The sequence below is a fragment of the Protopterus annectens genome, chromosome 10.part0 (assembly GCF_019279795.1).
Source record: "Protopterus annectens isolate FY-2018-M chromosome 10.part0, PAN1.0, whole genome shotgun sequence".
NCBI lineage: Eukaryota > Metazoa > Chordata > Ceratodontiformes > Protopteridae > Protopterus > Protopterus annectens.
In genome coordinates this window covers 162,730,602-162,748,992 of record NC_056744.1, presented here as the reverse complement: position 1 = coordinate 162,748,992, position 18,391 = coordinate 162,730,602, and positions in this window count along the sequence as shown.

Here is an 18,391-nt window from a genome sequence, read left to right as displayed (position 1 = left end):
GGTGGTCCACACAGCCTATCTAGACCTTGCCAAGGCCTTTGACAACATCCACCACTCTGGAATCATAGATAAATGTACTAAGCTGGGCATTAATCCCTACATCACCCAATGGGTTGCTAACTGGCTTACTGATAGAACCCACACTGTAAAAGTAGCTGACTCCAAATCCAACTCCAGATAAGTGACACATGGAGTACCTCAGGGTTCAGTCCTGGGACCGCTCTTGTTTGGCATCTACTTCTCTGAAGTACAGGCCAACACTAAGGGACTCTGGCTAACAAAGTTCACAGGTGACTGCAAACTGGGAGCCATTATTGAATCCGCAAATGATGTGGATACTCTACAAAAGGGCCTTACAGAAACAGATGCTTGTTGCCAGAGCCATGGGCTCAAGCTCAATGCCAAGAAATGTATAGTTATCCCCTTTGCGAAAAAAACATGTATCCGTGAATTACCATATAGGTGGCAGTACACTAAACACCGAAAGACTTAGGGACACAGGTGGACAGTGGTCTCACCTTCGATAACCACATCGCCAAAACAGTCAGGAAATCCTTCTATGTGGCACACTTCATCACTAAGGGCTTTTCATCCAGAAAAAAGGAGGTCATTGTCCCACTGTACTCATCCCTCATTAGACCCATTATAGAATACAATGTCCCGTTTGGTATGTACCTTTCAAGACATCTGCAACAACTGGAAAGGCCGCAGAAATACCTCACTAAAAGAATCGCAGGCCTAAAGCAGATGCCCTATGCTGACCACCTTAAAAAACTCCAGCTATACTCTGTCGCATATTGTCTACTCAGAGGCAAACTCTGCTTAACATACAAGGCCATGTCAAACACAGAGCTGTTGGACATGCTACACTTAAAGAAATCCCAGTCCCTCAGAGCCACACACTCCAGAGATCTAAAAATTGTCATCACAATAAACAAAACATGCTGGAGAGGTAGGTTCCTGACCCAGAGACTCCCCAGACTCTGGAATAGATTGCCCATACATGTCAGTCAGAGTGCCTCTTTGGCCCTCTATAAAAGGAACCTTGTCGATTGGATGGGAGAAAGGAAATTCACCCCAGGGATCATGTCAATCGCCCTGTTATTTAGGGGTCCAAGGAAGTAAATGGTGTGGGAAGATATAGCCAGGGAATTGTTATGGCTAGGCTTGTATAGGCCCTAGGGCTAATACCCTATATATATATATATATATATATATATATATATATATATATATATATGTATATATATATATATATATATATATATATATATATATATATATATATATATATATATATATATATATATATATATTATATATATATATATATATATAGATAGATATAGATATATATATATTTTATATATATATATATATATATATATATATATAGATATAGATATAGATATAGATATATATATGTGTCTGTGTGTGTGTGTGTGTGTGTGTGTGTGTGTGTGTGTGCATGTGTGTGTGTGTGATTGTATATATGTAGACTGTAGACATACACGTCTATATATATATATATATGTGTGTGTGTGTGTGTGTGTGTGTGTGTGTATATATATATATATATATATATATATATATATATCTATATATATATATATATATATATATATATATATGTATGGATCTAGGACATTTCACCGAAAGCACATTTCACTGAAACTCAAATGACCGAACACAAATCACCGAAAGCACAATCTTTCAAAAACACAATTCACCGAAACACATTTCACTGAAAGTTATATATGGCCTTGTCCCCACTGTAGTGTGACCCTGGAGTTAGTATATATAGGAGGGGGTGTGGGGGGGCACCGACCCCCACATCGGGGGATGTGGGGGGCATAGCCCCCCACATATTTTAAGTATATCTCATGTTTGGATAAGAGTAATATATTGCAATTGCAAGTATGCATGTATATAGTTCAAAACATTTAAAATATGTGGGGGGCTACACCCCCCACACCCCCTGATGTGCGGGGTGGTGCCCACCACACCCCCTACTATATATACTAACTCCAGGGTCCCACTACAGTGGGGACAAGGCCATATACAACTTTTGGTGAAATGTGTTTTGGTGAATTGTGTTTTCGGTGAATTGAGCTTTCGGTGAAAAGTGCACACTAATTTGACTTTCGGTGAAATGTGCTTTCAGTGAAATGTCCTGGATACATATATATATATATATATATATATATATATATATATATATATATATAGTGCATTCAGACATCGGATCCACACTCTTTACCTCCTTCCTCCACAGCTGTACTGTTCTGCCTTGTTATGAAACAGAGGGTCACATGTGGACACTGCCTAACATTAGCGGGATATATAGGGATAGATCGTAGATATGCCTATTACAAACTTATGAAGTCTGTGCATGATACATTTCACATTACCATGACTGTTCTGAAGGTGGTGGGGTCTGAAACTCATGTGTCTATCATTACTTCAATATTTCCACCTTCCGCTATTTGCCAAACTAATATACATGTTTGGAAGAACAGAACAAACACTATGATGTCTTAAATCTTGTTGTTTTGTGCAGATCTGCACAGTTAACAGTTATGGCTCACTGCCCACAGGGTCAGATTCTATGTCCATAGCAGTTGTTCAGCAGGACGTCATTACAGCAAGTCTTGATGGCACATATAAATCTTTCAACATCATATATCCCATTATTACAGGCCAACTACTACATTCAATTACATGCTGACATTTCACATACCTGTTTTATTATTGTGCTCTCTTCTGTGTACCACTTGGATATCTTCCTTCGTTGGTTTGTTGTTTTTATTTTTATTTTGTATTTTTTTTTATTATTATTATTTTTGTTTGTTTCTCTCTCTCTCTCTCTCTCTCTCTCTTTTTCTATCTCTCTCTCTCTATCTCACTCTCGCTCTCCACTACAGGGATCAAGCTGGTTTGAATAGGTTACAGCATGGCTTTTGTAGGTGATGATCATGAGCAGGTGATGGCCTCTGCACCAATTGGTGTTCCCCACTTGCTAATTGCATGCAGCCAGCTGTGTAGTACTTCCAATAGCCAATGTCATAGCAACCTACTACCATAAATGACTAGATCATGTGGGTGTTGTCCCTTTACCTTTCCTGTATTGAAGACTTCCTTCCTGTGTGTGGGAAGTAGTGTTACAGACAGCAGGTAGTAATACCTCTTACAACAGGACTTGCGGACTCTGGTCAACTACATGTTTGTATTAGGTTCCAGACCTATGGACAATGTGTGAGGATTGTTGTTATATGCATTGAATACTACTAATTTTACAGAGTCTGTGTGGTACATGCTAGTTTTTCATGGAATGCAGTCTGTCTGCATAACTCTCAACTGTGGGCTTATCCACATGATGGCCAGAGGATTGGCTGTTATGTTTTGTCTGTTCATCACACAGGTCTTGTCTCTGACATATCAGTGGCATTCTCTCCGTTGATTGCTATCAGTACATGGCAACATCCATTTGTGTTTCTGACTTCATATTCCTGAGTAAGGGTATGTTGCAACCAAACCTGTAACACTAGCAACTTTTACCGTGTATAATACCAATATTTCAAATATGGCCCTGTGTTCCATCCTCTGTCCTCCACCTATATACCAGGCTTTGTCTAGATCTCATGCAGTAAAAGGTTGTTAGGTAATGGCCTATCATTATTTAGTGCTGGCATTCCTGCTATCATTCCAGTGATGTTGTGGACTTCCACACAAATTGTGGGGTAGCGTCCATATATATGAGGGCTACAGCTGGACAAAACATGTGCAACCTTGTACAGTCCAGATGTCAGTGTATTGAGAACACTGTTATATGCCCTTGTAAGACATTTTAAGGGGGAGGGCTATTAAATGGTTTTAACCTAGGCTGTTACAACATGTGAGGGATATCAGTAGTATGAAATATTGAGATATATAGCTTCACATTTTCATATGTTTCACTATGGGAACAGTGGTGGGCTAGATCTTACTGTCTTACACACAGTTCAGTTTGTCAGCTTGATAGTAATGTTTTAAGTTAAGCATTGTTATGTAACAGATACATTTACATTGTGACAGCTAATACTTTCCCCCCCTAAGGGTTGAGTACAGAGTGTAATTGGTGGCTGCTGAACTACATCTGTAATTAAGTGTTGATTGGTTCTTATCTTCAAGGCAAGTGTTTTTTTTTTACTGTTGTACTACTTGAAGGCCTTAGCCTGGACAGCAAAATATATTATGTTTGTCAGATTACTGTATCATATGTTTTGTTTGAGAGTTTCATTAATCAATTATTATGTATTTCAAACACCTAGCTGCTATAAGAAATGGCATAAACAATTGAAATAGTCCACAAATAAACATTTCTATGTCTGCAAACTTGTGTGTGGTGTCATGTCCTTTGCATTGTGTGTGGGTATACGTTTCATGCAATAATTCTCATTTGTAGGAAAGAATCAGACACTGGCCATTTTAAAAGGTGGCAACTGTAGGAATAATGGTTGTTTGATATGGTGTGCACCCTCTATATATACTCTTTTTAGACATATCTATAAGTAGTTATATATTTATATATATATATATATGTGTATATACACATATATAAATATATATATATATATATATATATATATATATATATATGTGTGTGTGTGTATGTATATGTATATGTATATATGTGTGTATGTATATGTATCATTGAAATGTTTAGCACTTCCACATTGTACATTCCCTATGGTAGACTGACTGTTCTGCATGATATGTTAGAGATATCATCCTGACAACTTACAGCTGAGATGGCTTACTGTTAACTTGGTGTGGCTATGTTGTGCAGGGTCCTGGGTTCAAGACTTGGAAGTGCTGGTTATTGTGTTGCAAAGCAGACCTGCTCTGCTGAGGAGCAAGGGATAATGGCAATAATTACAAGAGATCTCTATTCTGGGCCCCTTCACCCCCATTAACAGTGCCTTTGGTAAGATGTTTTGTAGTGAGATGTTCAGAGTGTGGATCCAATGTGCGAATGCAATACACACAGACATATATATATATATATATATATATATATATATATATATATATATATATATTATAGACATATATTTATATACATGTATGTCTACATATATACACACACACATATATATATATATATATATATATATATATATATATATATGTACATACATATATATATCTACATATATAAATATATTTTCCATACCGTTGAATGACTGTGCTACATGATATGTTTGAGAAAACATCACATTTATATACAGCACAAATGGGCTTAGTGGTAAATCCCTGTTGCTATGGTGTGCAGGGTCCTGGGTTCAAGACCTACAAGTGCTGATTATTTTGTTGCTGAGCAGAACAAGGGCTCTTGGATACAGAGCAATTAAAGCACTTTTAAGCAGTTGTAAGTGGGTTTGCATGACGGTAAGCAATGCTAACTCCCCGTTAAATATGCTTACAAACATTTAGCCAGACAGTGCTTAATCTGTGTAGCCATTGCTTGCCACTGTGCAAACAGGCTTAAACCTGCTTACTACTGCTTAAAAGTGCTTACTCCCATTTACCACCTGCTAATTTCTTTAAAAGAAAAAAAAGGGTGATAGGAAAGTGGTGAAAAGGGGCACAGAGGGAAAAACAATAGGGAAAGTAGCTAGGGATGTGCAGGACAGGTGTAGGGAAGGTCCATAGCTGTTCATTTCTTCTACAGCAACAGCTGTACATATGTAATGAAGTTGGAGGTAGATTTGCACACTCAAACCCCTGAGAGAGGGGTGAGTACAACAATAATGTGGTGTGAAGACAATCTGACCAGATTACATGTGTCCATTGGACACATGTGCAAAATGGAGAGCTATGTATGGGGTGACATTTTTTTGGGAACAGATTGGCCTTTTTTTTTTTTTAAATGAGAGTGGGATGTTGGAGAAGGATAGTAGGTATATATGGAGAGGTAGGTTGGGTAGGAAAACAGACAAGACAGCATACAGGGGCAGAATATGACACATGTGGGGGGTAAACACCTTGGATGGGGAGTGGTGTTTGGAAATCAGAGGCATATGAAACCCCAAATGGAAACAGTGGGACTGAGGTCCCCACCCATGGGCAGTCACCACTGCACCTTCACAGCCCCAAAGGTGGCTGTGCTGAGGGCTATGCAGGAGGGGCAGGCTGATCCTCTAAATGCACCATGTGGTCCTCAAGCTGGTGTAGCAAATCTCCAAACTCCCTATGGAGCTTGATACACACCAATCCCTGGACCTGACTTTGGGTGACAGGATCCTGTCACTCTCGCTCCCAGGGGAGGGACGAGCCCCATCCCCTGAGGTGGTTCCACCCAAAGGTGGTGCATGGCCAGCAGATGAGGAGGTCCTGGGGTGGGTCCCAAGCATGCTTGGGCCCAGTGCCATGGCCAGATGAGTTGGGAGAGGTGAGTCCACTGGGACCATCCCTCACATACATGCTATGGTGTGTTGCAGTTTTAAAACATATTTGAGTTAGTAATAGTCAACACAATCCAGGATTAGTTATAACAGCATGCATAGATATTCCCATTAACCCAAAACACCAGATTTAGAACAGTTGCATAGCAAACAGAACACATGCATATATGGAACCACAGTGGCCATTACAATGGCATGCAAGTTACACTGATAGCAACAGGCCACCAATGATAGTAGTTCAACATGGAACATTAATAGAAACACATTGCAATATTTATTGAACAATAGGAAATATGTCCCAACAGTAGTTTTGGTGTAAACATACCCATTGATTTGTGTATTTAGATTATTGTTGCAGATATTGTGGTGGGGGGAGAGATGTCAATTAACAACTTTTATATCCTTGTACTACTCCCAACTTTAAAGATCATTGTTCTAATCATTAAGGTACAGGTATTATTACAATACCCTATGGCCTTGGTTTGGGCAGTGGTATGTTTTTGTACACAGTGTATACTTCAACTGTCTTACAGCTAAATTCTTACATCCCTTACCTGGTAGACATGTGAGGGAATTTTTGCTAATACTACCTGACTGTTTCTACACATATTCCCAGATTCAAAGTTAATATTATGCACATACCTCTCAATCTCTTAATGCACACACTCTGGACAAAGCTTGAAAACATTGGGGTACAAATAGGGACATGTTTTGAATATTGCTGTCATAAACTTGGAGAGTTGCATGAGTGACATGATATGTTTTAATATACATTTTTGAAGGTTTTGAGGTCTGAAAATCAAATGTATGTCATTATTTTGTGACTAAAATTCTGAGATCATCCCACTGATTTGCCAGGGGGATAGAGGAACAGGCAGAAAATATGAGCCAGTTATCTAGACATTCTGAAAAATCTGTACAGTTGAGAGGTATGATTATGCATACAGCTTACTACCTCTCCCAGGATTTGAACCATGGTTGTGTCTACTAAAAATACAACAATTTAAGTCACAGTAGAGTGTGCTATTTGGATATTGATGTCTATCTCTTCAGTGTTTTCTGTCTAACTCTCTCTTGGTTGTACAATTTGATCTTGTACTTTCAACAGTCTTATGCAGACATTCCTAGACATTTTGTTTATGTAGCACAGTATGGTTAACAGTGGTTAATACAACATTACTCTTCAGAGAATGCAACAATAAATTCCATATAATACCAGAGTAAACACAACCAGTCCAGGATTTACAGATTAATTTCCAGGCAGTTACAGTTTTATTTAAATATGACCTATATGGGACTATTACTGTCATATTGTCTGGTTTATTCAGTACAACCGATACAACAGTTTTTATACTGCCAGATGACTTTCGACTACTTTATATTTATTTGGTATGACTACTACATGCAAAATTGTTACTGACCAGCCTCGCATTGCAGCATTTGCAGATTACTTGCATGGGCTTCCTGATTCACAGCCCACTCAGCTGTAGCTGTAAAGGAAATAGACATATTTAGGCATACCTATCCATCACATACACACTCCGGACTTTAGTAAACAGTAATGGTATGACTACTTACACACTGCTGGGACATTACCCCTCTGCCTTGATTCTTGGACCCACTCATCCAAGACCTCCCTCTTTATCTGCTTCAAGTCGGCATGGTGGTGCCTGACCTGCTCACCAGTCTGAAGAATACCAGTGGCACTGGTGAGATCATGGACGAGATGGTTCCAGGCTTCCGCTTTATATTGAGAGCCCTGGTACTGGCCCTGCAGCCGTCTCTCGTCATTTATTTTTACCAGGAGTCCTAGCATGACCTTGGACTCCTGTATGCCCTAGCACTGCACCCAGAAGCACAATCCCTTTCCAACTCCTGCCATCCTGCCTACAGTGGGAAGCTGCAACCAGTTATGATCTGTATTCCTACCTGCAGGGTTTAAATACAGCTGATTTCCTGCCCTTTTCCGTGAGTGGATGGTTTTGAATATGCTGAGCTAAGCTAAGCTATGGGCAAACCTTCTTAGCTAAGGTTGGCATTGCTTAAAGGGACAGGTTCAGCATTGCTTACCGATGGGCAAATCCACTTAGCTAGGCTACTCATTGCTTAGCAATCATATTTACACAATGCTTACACCTGGTAAGCAGAGCTGTGCAATGCTTACATTGCTTATTTTTCATTTTATAGATTATCTACTGTATGGCATTGATTCATCATTCATTACATATTATACATTTGTTTACTGTCCCTGACATCCCCCAATGTGCTTTCATTACATTTATTCATGTGTGACTATTCTGTATGGGGCACTTGTATTTATATGGGGATTTCACAACTTTAGTAAACTGACACCTCACATCTGGATCTAATGCAATATTCTGATTCAAAAATATATGTTATTTAGTAGGTAATACTAAAAAAATGTTTATGTACTGCTTTCACATGTAAAATGTGAATTAGTTACAGTGGGGATCGCAATATGGCTTATGTTGGATTTCTCTTGCTATTTAACTTCTTGTGCTGTTTACACTGGCTAAGCATAGCTAAGCAATGGGCATACCCGAGCAGCTATGCTTAAACTATATTGCATTTATAAAAAAAAGTTTTGTTGTGTTATTTTATCTATACCATTCAGAATATCTCTGTTAATGCTAAACCTGTTATTTTATCAACTGTCTGCTTTGTGGAACAATTGTCCCTTTTGGCTTTGTCCACATTCCTTACTCTGATGGGGTGGGAGGTGTGTGCTATGTGCTTATGCTACCTGTGTTAGCCTAATAACATTTGGCTTGGTAACATTCCTCTCAACCTAGCAAAATATCTGGACAAAGCATACAATGATGGGGGGACAAATAGGGACAGATTTTAAATAATGCTCTTACAAACTTGAAAAGTTGATAGAATAATAGGTTTTACATTGGCATGAATTTATTTTCTTATGGATGTGTGGAGTCTTACACTCAAATGTTTTGTCATTATTTAATGACTTCAGTCCTCAGTTATTTGCCAGAAAGGTACACATTTTAGGGGGAACACACCAAAAATATGAGGCAAACATCTGGGCATTCTGTGAAAATCTGTACAGTTGAGAGGTATGCTTGGTATGGATGATTGTCCCTTTTGCCTTTGACCACATATATTTTCCTGATGGGTTGGGGGTGTTACGAGCATTCTTGCTAATTTTTAATTTCCGAAAGGCAATTCTGGAGTGCAGGGAGCGTGTGTATTGTGAGACCTCTGTTCTTAGACACACCCCCTGCACTCATACATGGAACCATGTCCGTTTTAGAGCATGGCAGTGCACCTTCATAAATATTCACGGCGCGCTGCCATGCTGAACAGGAATGGTCCCTGGCATGCAGGAATAACTTATTCCTCATGGCTGCTTGCTGAATCCCGGGACATGTCTTGCCTTCAACTGGGTGGCTGTAGTGAGTAACTTATAGAACAGGGTGCTGTAAATAAAGGATTATGATTGAGTCAACCACTGTAACTTGCTTGTTATGTGTTCAAGATATGGATACCAAGAAATTCACATCAAGAGCGAAGCTTGAGTGCTGCTTGTAAACACTTAGTGACAACTTGCCTTCTGACCAAATCTCTACAGCTATGCTCAATGCTTTTTGTGCTTCTTCCCGTGTTACAACATTACTCACTGCAATCCAGCTTGTTCTTCTCTCACAGTAGCTAGAAAGAAAAAAAATCACTTCCTAAGGAGTATTTGCTGTTGTAGAATACTTAGTCTACATCTCAGCCAGTTGTGGGTGAATTTGCAGTGGCCAATGGATGTTCATCAGACCACCAACTAGCCTCTCTATCTTTCTCTGTTGTAGAACATTTTGCCAACATGAACCAGGCATCAGCCATGTTCTTTTCAGCTGTTCCAATGTCTAATATGGGCATAGGGGCATGAGAGAACCATCTTCTCTGTTTCTGGGACATACTCTGGGAGATTCTTCTGAAGGTAAATGGGGCAAGAGACAGTTAGAACTGGATGATGTCCCTCATTTGAGTCAGTCCTCTTTTGTTATTTAAAATAAATAAATAAATAAATAAATAAATAAAACATTAAACATTGTTCTTCAGATTAAGTTATTACTGTTAAAATGGATGACTTCATTACCTGGCTAGACAGTACAGGCACTAAATATAACTAAAATATGACCAGCATATACTGCACACCATTAAATTTACACACCAGAAGCTAGGCTTCCTTTATAGCATCAATTAATTCCTTACAGATACTGTAAGAAAAACTCTAGCCGCCACCTTCTTGCTGTCAACTCTCTTACACACTACTCCTACCCTAACAAACTTAAACAGTAGTCAAAGAAAGAAATTTGCCTTCTGCTACAATAACATAGCAAAATTTGCCACCAATATCCCTCATAGGATCTGCCGTTGTCATAGAATAAAACAATTAAACTGGCTTAAACTGCACATTTACCTAGCATATTCATAACTAACTACAGCACACACTCATTTGTCATCCAGAAAATGCCATGCACTACAAAATATATTAACTGCTATATATTACTGCTATACTGTCCAGCAAGGGACTAGCATTCTAGTAACAAATTGTTACAACTCACAAATAAATCAAATAATTTTGTAGGAGAGTCTCTCTACACCCAATGCATTGCTAAACTCTGGAAAATATCTTCACACAAATAAAACTCTCCAATACACTCAATAGCTTTAAACCACTGCTTAAACAATATCTTAACCAGTCCTGGTCCTGCACATACTCATCACTGGGTTAAGACCTTGTGCTCACTGTGTGATACTCTCCAAATACTCTCCTGAAACAGAATACTCTCAGCCTCTTACTGAAATGACAAAACAATTTTTATAGATAACTGCTGCCAGTGCAATCCAATAAGTTGCATTTGAGCTTTCTCTTTCATAACTTCTACCTCTGTAAAATCTTAGACTGTATATATATAACTACTGTATGCGTATAAATGTAAATAGAAATGAAATTACTCTTTGTTTAACTGGAACTAAGCATAATGGAATATAAACAAATGGAGCTTTGCTCCCCTGGCCTCCATTGGAAATGAGTATTACCCACTTGGACATTCCTGGTAAACAAAGACAAATAAATAAATAATAAATCCTAGTATGCAGAAGCTTCTCCCAGTGAGCATTCCCTGAAAAGTTATTTCTGATAAACCGAGTCTGATGATTCTAATTCTGACATAGATAGGGCTTCTTCTCTTTCAGCCCAGCTCTCTGACTATTAGGACAACTTAATTCTTATTGTCCTGTGGGGAAATTTTCTTTTAATCAGACCACTGCCAGGATGAATGAGGTATTTTTTATATTTTATTGATTTTCCAATGAAACAAGAAGATATAATACGCTACAAATAGATATCCCTCATTCCTCTGTCATCCCCCTGTACTGCCAGCCCTGGAGGATGAGTTGAATGCTACCTGTACTCATTCTGACACTAGCAGTCAGTCAATAAAAAAATCAAATAAGCTGTACCAGGTACCTCAGGCTAATACATTTTATTTCTCTCATTTTAGGACAGATGCAGTTGACATTGCTTGGTAATAAGGAAGGTAAACTATTGGTCAGTTTTGGTAAGAGAATTTTTTTTTCTTTCACTATACCATTCAGAATTCTGAATTACTAGGCATATAATTGAAAAGTTATGCTATGCCATATGGACAGTCAAAGGGAAGTAGTGTCCACTCTTCCTACAGAAGAAAGTTATTTTTTGAACCAAGGTGTTTGTATCCTTTCTCAGATATCCAAACATGCTTTGAAGAACATATATGATTGTGCAGAGATTGTGTCAAGGGCCATGACTACTCCCACAGTGTTGAAAAGAAAAGCATGGCTACATAACCAAAGGTTTGCTGATGAGGTAAAGTAGTCTGAACTCTTTGATTCATCTTTTGATAAGGAGATATTATTTGAATCTTCTGCCAACCAGGTTCTCAAGCAATATAATGAAAGATGAAAATTAATTCAGGGAGTTTCTAGGATATTTTATGTACCCCAACAAAAATCTTATAGGCCTCCCTGTTACATAAAAAAAATCTTTTTCTGGTAAACAAAACTAGAAAAAGAGATGGCCAGAGGAAAACAACAATAAAAAACAGGGGTCTTTTCAGAAAAGGGGAACAGTCAAACACTACAAAATGACTATGCTAGAATTCCCTACCCTCTACCCTGGCCAATAACTCTACAAATCTGGACCAAAAACTGGCCCTCAACATTCCTCTTTGTAAAATGATAGATTCATGATCCCGGGTGTTAAAAGTGATGCAGGAGGGTTACAGATGGCACTGGATGCAAAAAAGCTCCTTTTGGGGAATACCTCTGCACACTCCAAACCAAAGATAATTTTTTTCCTCAGGTTCTTCAGTCTTCACACACCCAGGGAGTCATAGAGCCATTCCCTTTAAGTCAAAGGAGCAAAGCCTTCTTTTCCAGAATGTTTATGGTACCAAAGAAAGAGGCCTCTTGGAGACAAGTACTAGATCTTTTATTTCTAAATCTGTACATGAAAGCTTCAAAGTTCAAAATGTTGACCTTACAGAACCTGTTGCATCTCATTCCTCATATGAGTTACTTGTAACTCTAGACCTAAATGGCTTCAGGAAATTTCTAAGATTCTGTGTCTCTGGGTCACATGATCAGTTCTCTGCATTATATTCTGGTATATGTACAGCTTCAAAGGTATTCACAAAATGACTAGCCCTAGTTGCAGCACATTGCAGACTTAATGGTATTTACATCTTTCTTTATTTAGACAACTTGATTATCATTGCTGAGTGTTTATTCAGATGTCAAGAGCCATTATATGGGTTATATCTTGTTTGACTACTCTGGACTTCCAGATAAATATTGAAAAATCCTCCTTGACTCCATTTCACAAGACTGTGTTTCTGGTATGCCTTATAGATTCTGCTCCTCAAAAGGCCTTTCTTACACAAGACAAGGTGGATCTTTATCTGGAATTTATTTTCTGAATTTCTCCAGTCAATTTCAGAGTTCTGCAAGAGAATTACTCAGAATTTTGGGGTTCATGGCCTGTATGAATTTTATGATACATATTGCCAGATTATACATTTGAAAGATACAATGGTTTCTATAAAACTCATGGACCCAGCATTTATTCAGAATATCGAAATTCCAAAACAAATCAAAAAAAAAAAAAAAACAAACAAAAAAAAAACAACAATTTAAATGTTTCTGCAGGGGGGAAAGCCCCCCTGCACCTCCCCCCCGCTACTTAAATAGTCCAACTCCAAAATCGCACTACAGCGAGGAAAAGTGAAATCTCCCGTTCTGCACTGTATGTAGATCTCTGTTCACAATTTCAGGATTCTGAACGTTTGATCATATGACCTCAACCATATGAAATTTGATCTTTCAGGATTTTGGCATTGTGAAGTGTTCCCGTCACCACAGACATGTCAAATTTTGCCCTGGGAGTAGTTTCCAGAGGGGTAAAATTGCAAGGCCTGTGCAAGACAAAAACACATTAACTTAAAAGAAATGTTGGCAGTGATCCACACCTTGAAGTCGCTCCATAATCTTTGTTCTCCAGAACCTTTTCAAGTGATTACAGAAAATAAGCCAGGCATGTAGTATATAAGCAAATGGGGAAATAGAAGGTCATATCTCATATGCAGGCTGGCAGTGATAGCTTGGGAATTAGCTCTTCGGTATTCTTTAACATCCAAGTATTTTTTAATTCCATTGGCTCAAAACTTAATGTCAAACAAGCTGAACAGGATGAGGGTAGACCCACAAGAATGGAAACTGAATGATGTGGTCTGCTAGGAATTTATCTATTCATGGGGAACACCTCCATTCAAAATAAAAAACTAAACAGGTTTTGTTCCAGGGCTCTTTCCAATCAAGGCTGGAAGATAGATGCATTTTCATTCCTCTGGAAGGGAATGCTCTTTTATATATTTCCACCCTTTCTACTGATATCCAGGTTAATTCAAAAGGCTACCCCAAAAATAATTGTGGTGTCACACTTTTGACCCAGTCAGCAGTGGTTCTCCTTTCTAATGGAATTGGCAAAGGGCATTTACCACAAACTCCCTCAGAAACTGAATTAACCCACACAAGACAAGGGAACTTTGAAACACCCTAGTGCTAATCATCTTCAACTGACTGCAAAGTTGATTCAGTTTGATAGCTTTTAGGCACTTTTTTCTTGAGGACATGCAGCAGGTACTAAAGGAAGTAAGAATCCCTGCTACTATAAAATCCTATGTTGATAAGTGGAAGCAGTTTTTAAGTTACTGCCTAACCAATAATCAGGGACCCAGCACGGATTTTGTACTATTAATGCACAAACATTTGTTAGAGTTCATCTTGCAGCTATTTCAGCATGTCTGTCAGTGGATCATCCTCTTTCTTTTCAGTCTGTTATGAAACAGTTTCTGAAAGTAGTTTTCCACCTGAAACCTCCTTGTAAACAGGTTGTGCCACCTTAGAAACTCAACTATGTTCTGGAGAAATTGACTATGTTACCTTTTGAACCTGCCCATCAACCAGATTTAAGATTTTTTTTAATTTGGAAAACTATCATTGCTCTGAAATCTCCAATAAGAGTATATTAGTTGCAAGGTCTCATGTTGGGTGAACACTATCTGATTCTCCATAGGGATAGGGTCTTTTTAAGAACAATTTCCTAATTCAAGCATAAAGTGGTTTCAGTGTTTACTTTGTATCAAGCCACCAGCCTCCCAGTTTTTTTACCCATAACCTAAAAACAAGGAGAACACATTTTATATACAATGGATATGCATAGGCAGCTCAGGTACTATCCTGACAGAAGTAAGCCCTTTGATAAAGCAGATCTGCTATTTATTTCTTACCAAGGGAGAAAAAAATAGATTCCCTCTGACTAAATAGACAATTTCCAAGTGGTTGTCCACAACTATTACTTTTGTTATTTCCACCATTTCAAATCCATTGAAGTCAGTATGAAGGCACATTCCACTATAACCTTGTTTTATTTGATATAATACTGGAAAGGGGTGGACTCTTCAAGCATTCTATAGATAGCTGTATGGCCTCTGTACATACTTTTAGAAAGCATTACAAACTGGATTATTTTTCTAGGTTTAAGCCAAACTTTGCCTGGATCATTATCCAAGGGCTCCTGGATCTATATCCTTCCTCCTCACAGGATGCATAAGCTTTGGTATTCAATCCATATAGCTTAAGGGCTACTGCAGCAGCAGGAATTATGAACACAGTACAGCTTTATAAGTTGCACTTACACATAACAGTAGATGTTCAAATTCCTCACTACTGCAGTAGCCAAATCCACCAGTTGAGATATAAAGCATGGTTGTGTTTGTTTCTGCTTTATATGCTTTTATTGCTATTACTGGTTAGTTATTTCAGGAGTGTTAGGCTCATCTCTCATCATATGGACAAGAAAGACCTGAAGAAAGCTTCACTCTGACTGCTGATTTCCCTCCTTGGGATTAGCCAATGGCTACTCTAGCAGTGTGGAATTCAAACACCTACTGCTATGGGTAACTGCAACTTATGTAATTGTACTTTACCCTCTGAAAGCAGTCTAAAGCAGACAGAAGAGCTATCAGTGATCCGGTACAGTCTATGCTAAACATCCTTACAACCTTTAGCAACAACAAAGGTTCAAATTCTTCCTGCACTAATATATATTAATTACTGGAAGCACAGTTCATGTTTTATATTTAGGTGATATGTGCTACCAGTAATTAATAAATATTAATAAATATTAATAATTACTGGTAGTACATACATCTAAATAAGAAACAAGAACTTAACCTTTGCAATTAGTTTATTCCACATTATTAATTATCTATGCCATTAAAAGGAGTTCAGCCTTCAACTCGGTTGCTAATGCCGGTGATGTTCATAAGGAGTGGTTAGGTAAATCTGGTGTATCTTTAATGTTTTTGCTTAAATGAAAATGAAATTACATGTATTTCTTTGGGTGGAATATTGCATGAAACATAATATAATGAGTTATGTTTAAGCTACTTTTAATTGTAAGAAATGTGAGTGCCATGCTTGTTTGTGAGACACCAGTGATCGATATGCTTATGTTCAATCACTGATGTACAACTTCCAGATTTTGCCATGGATGGTTGAGGTTGAGATTTCAGAGACCCATACCTCTCAACTGTATAGATTTTCACAGAATGTCCAGATTTTTGCCTCCTATTTTTGGTCCATTTTTCATAAAACTGTAGTTTTCTGTCACATTAGTGGCAAATCATTAAAGAGTGAAGCTAGAAAATAATGACAGGCATTTAAGTTTCAGACTTCATACCCTTCAGAAAATGTATGCTAATACAAAACCTGTTATTCTATCAACTTTCTAAGTTTGTAAGAGTAATAATTAAAATTTGTCCCATTTTTGGGTCTTTGTCCCACATTTATTTATGGCTTTGTCCAGATTTCTTGCTCTAAGAGGTTGAGAGGTATGCTCAGAGTATATAATGTCTGTTAATCCTTGTTCAGAGACATCAGTTGGATTGTTCTGTTTTGTAAATTTGCTTCAAATTTTAATATTTTGCTTTAACAACTGGAAGCATGATGAGATATAGCACTATTATTTTATGTTGTAGGGGTATGCAGAAAGGAAGCCTTAGTCTCAGTGCCTTCTTTCTGTCTGGCTTATAAGTCTTACCTAGGATGACAGATGCTCCATGCTGAGGGACTTAATGCAAGAGGGACTTACATGGATTCATATGAACCCTGATGGTCCCTTCTATGGTCTGTTCTATGAGTATAAGTTTTTGAGACCTGTCTAGAGTTAAATTACTTTGATTTTGAGCTTTACCTGGAATTTAGTTGACATCTCACAGGTCTATCATCCCATTTTTTTCTGTGAGTGATGCTTCCTATCAAATTCACAAACTTGTGAGAAAGCTCACTGGTGGAATGATGACTGCTGGGAACAGTGGTCTCCTGCCCACTTTACACAATTATCATAGAAGTTCAGCTGATTACCCTCATTACCTACTTGATGGAGTTTTTGTAGCTGGCAGAGTTAAGATCTACCCTTATTCTGCTCAAACTTTTCCCAACTTGATTATAACCAAAAAAACTGTTTTAGATCTTTAGTGTAATCATGAAATTATAATTCTTCTAGAAGATACACACTTAACCTGAAATGAAGTAGGTGTTATGCCCATGGGAAGACAATTTCTTACTCTTACTCATTTGTTAGGGAACCACACATCCTTACTTTAAATCCCTTTAACACATTCTTTTGGACTGTGTGATCACCCTTTGCTCTATGAATGTTATGTTTCACTGTACTGGATTCCATTACTAAGTTACTCTAATTAAAAGATCAAGTTTCAGCTAAAGTAAATGGTTTTGGTGGTGTCTCTGCTAAGCTTCTGTCCTTCGCTTTCTAATCTTAATCTAACATAATCACAATCTTATAGGAGGATAATCATCTTCAGTTAACAATGTGAAGTGCCACGAAATCCCTTGATATAATATCTGCAGAACATGCATCCTTAAGGTCAAGCATCACCTGGTCAGACAATATTGGGTTAGGAGTGGTGGTAATCTCTGGCTAAGTGTTAAGGATCATTTATGAGATGAAGATAAACCTTGTCATTGTTTGACAGTTACAGACGGTTCATTACCAACCAGAAACATAAGACAAGAGCACAGAAGGACTCTTACACAAAAAGGAAAGTTGTCAGCAGTTTGAAAAGTTGCTGTACTGAAAGAAGGCCAATTATCTGAACAGCCGAAGCAAGAAATGAGGTGTTTTTTTCTTCAGAAGAATTTGCATCAAGTTCATGACCTGCATGCAGCTACTGGACATATCTTGTGAACTATTTTCTTTTATGTACTTCACCTACAGTAAATTCCTTAAATCACTCGACTGTTGTTGCTGTTCTTTAACCATTTATTCAATTCTAACTTTTCATGAAATCAAA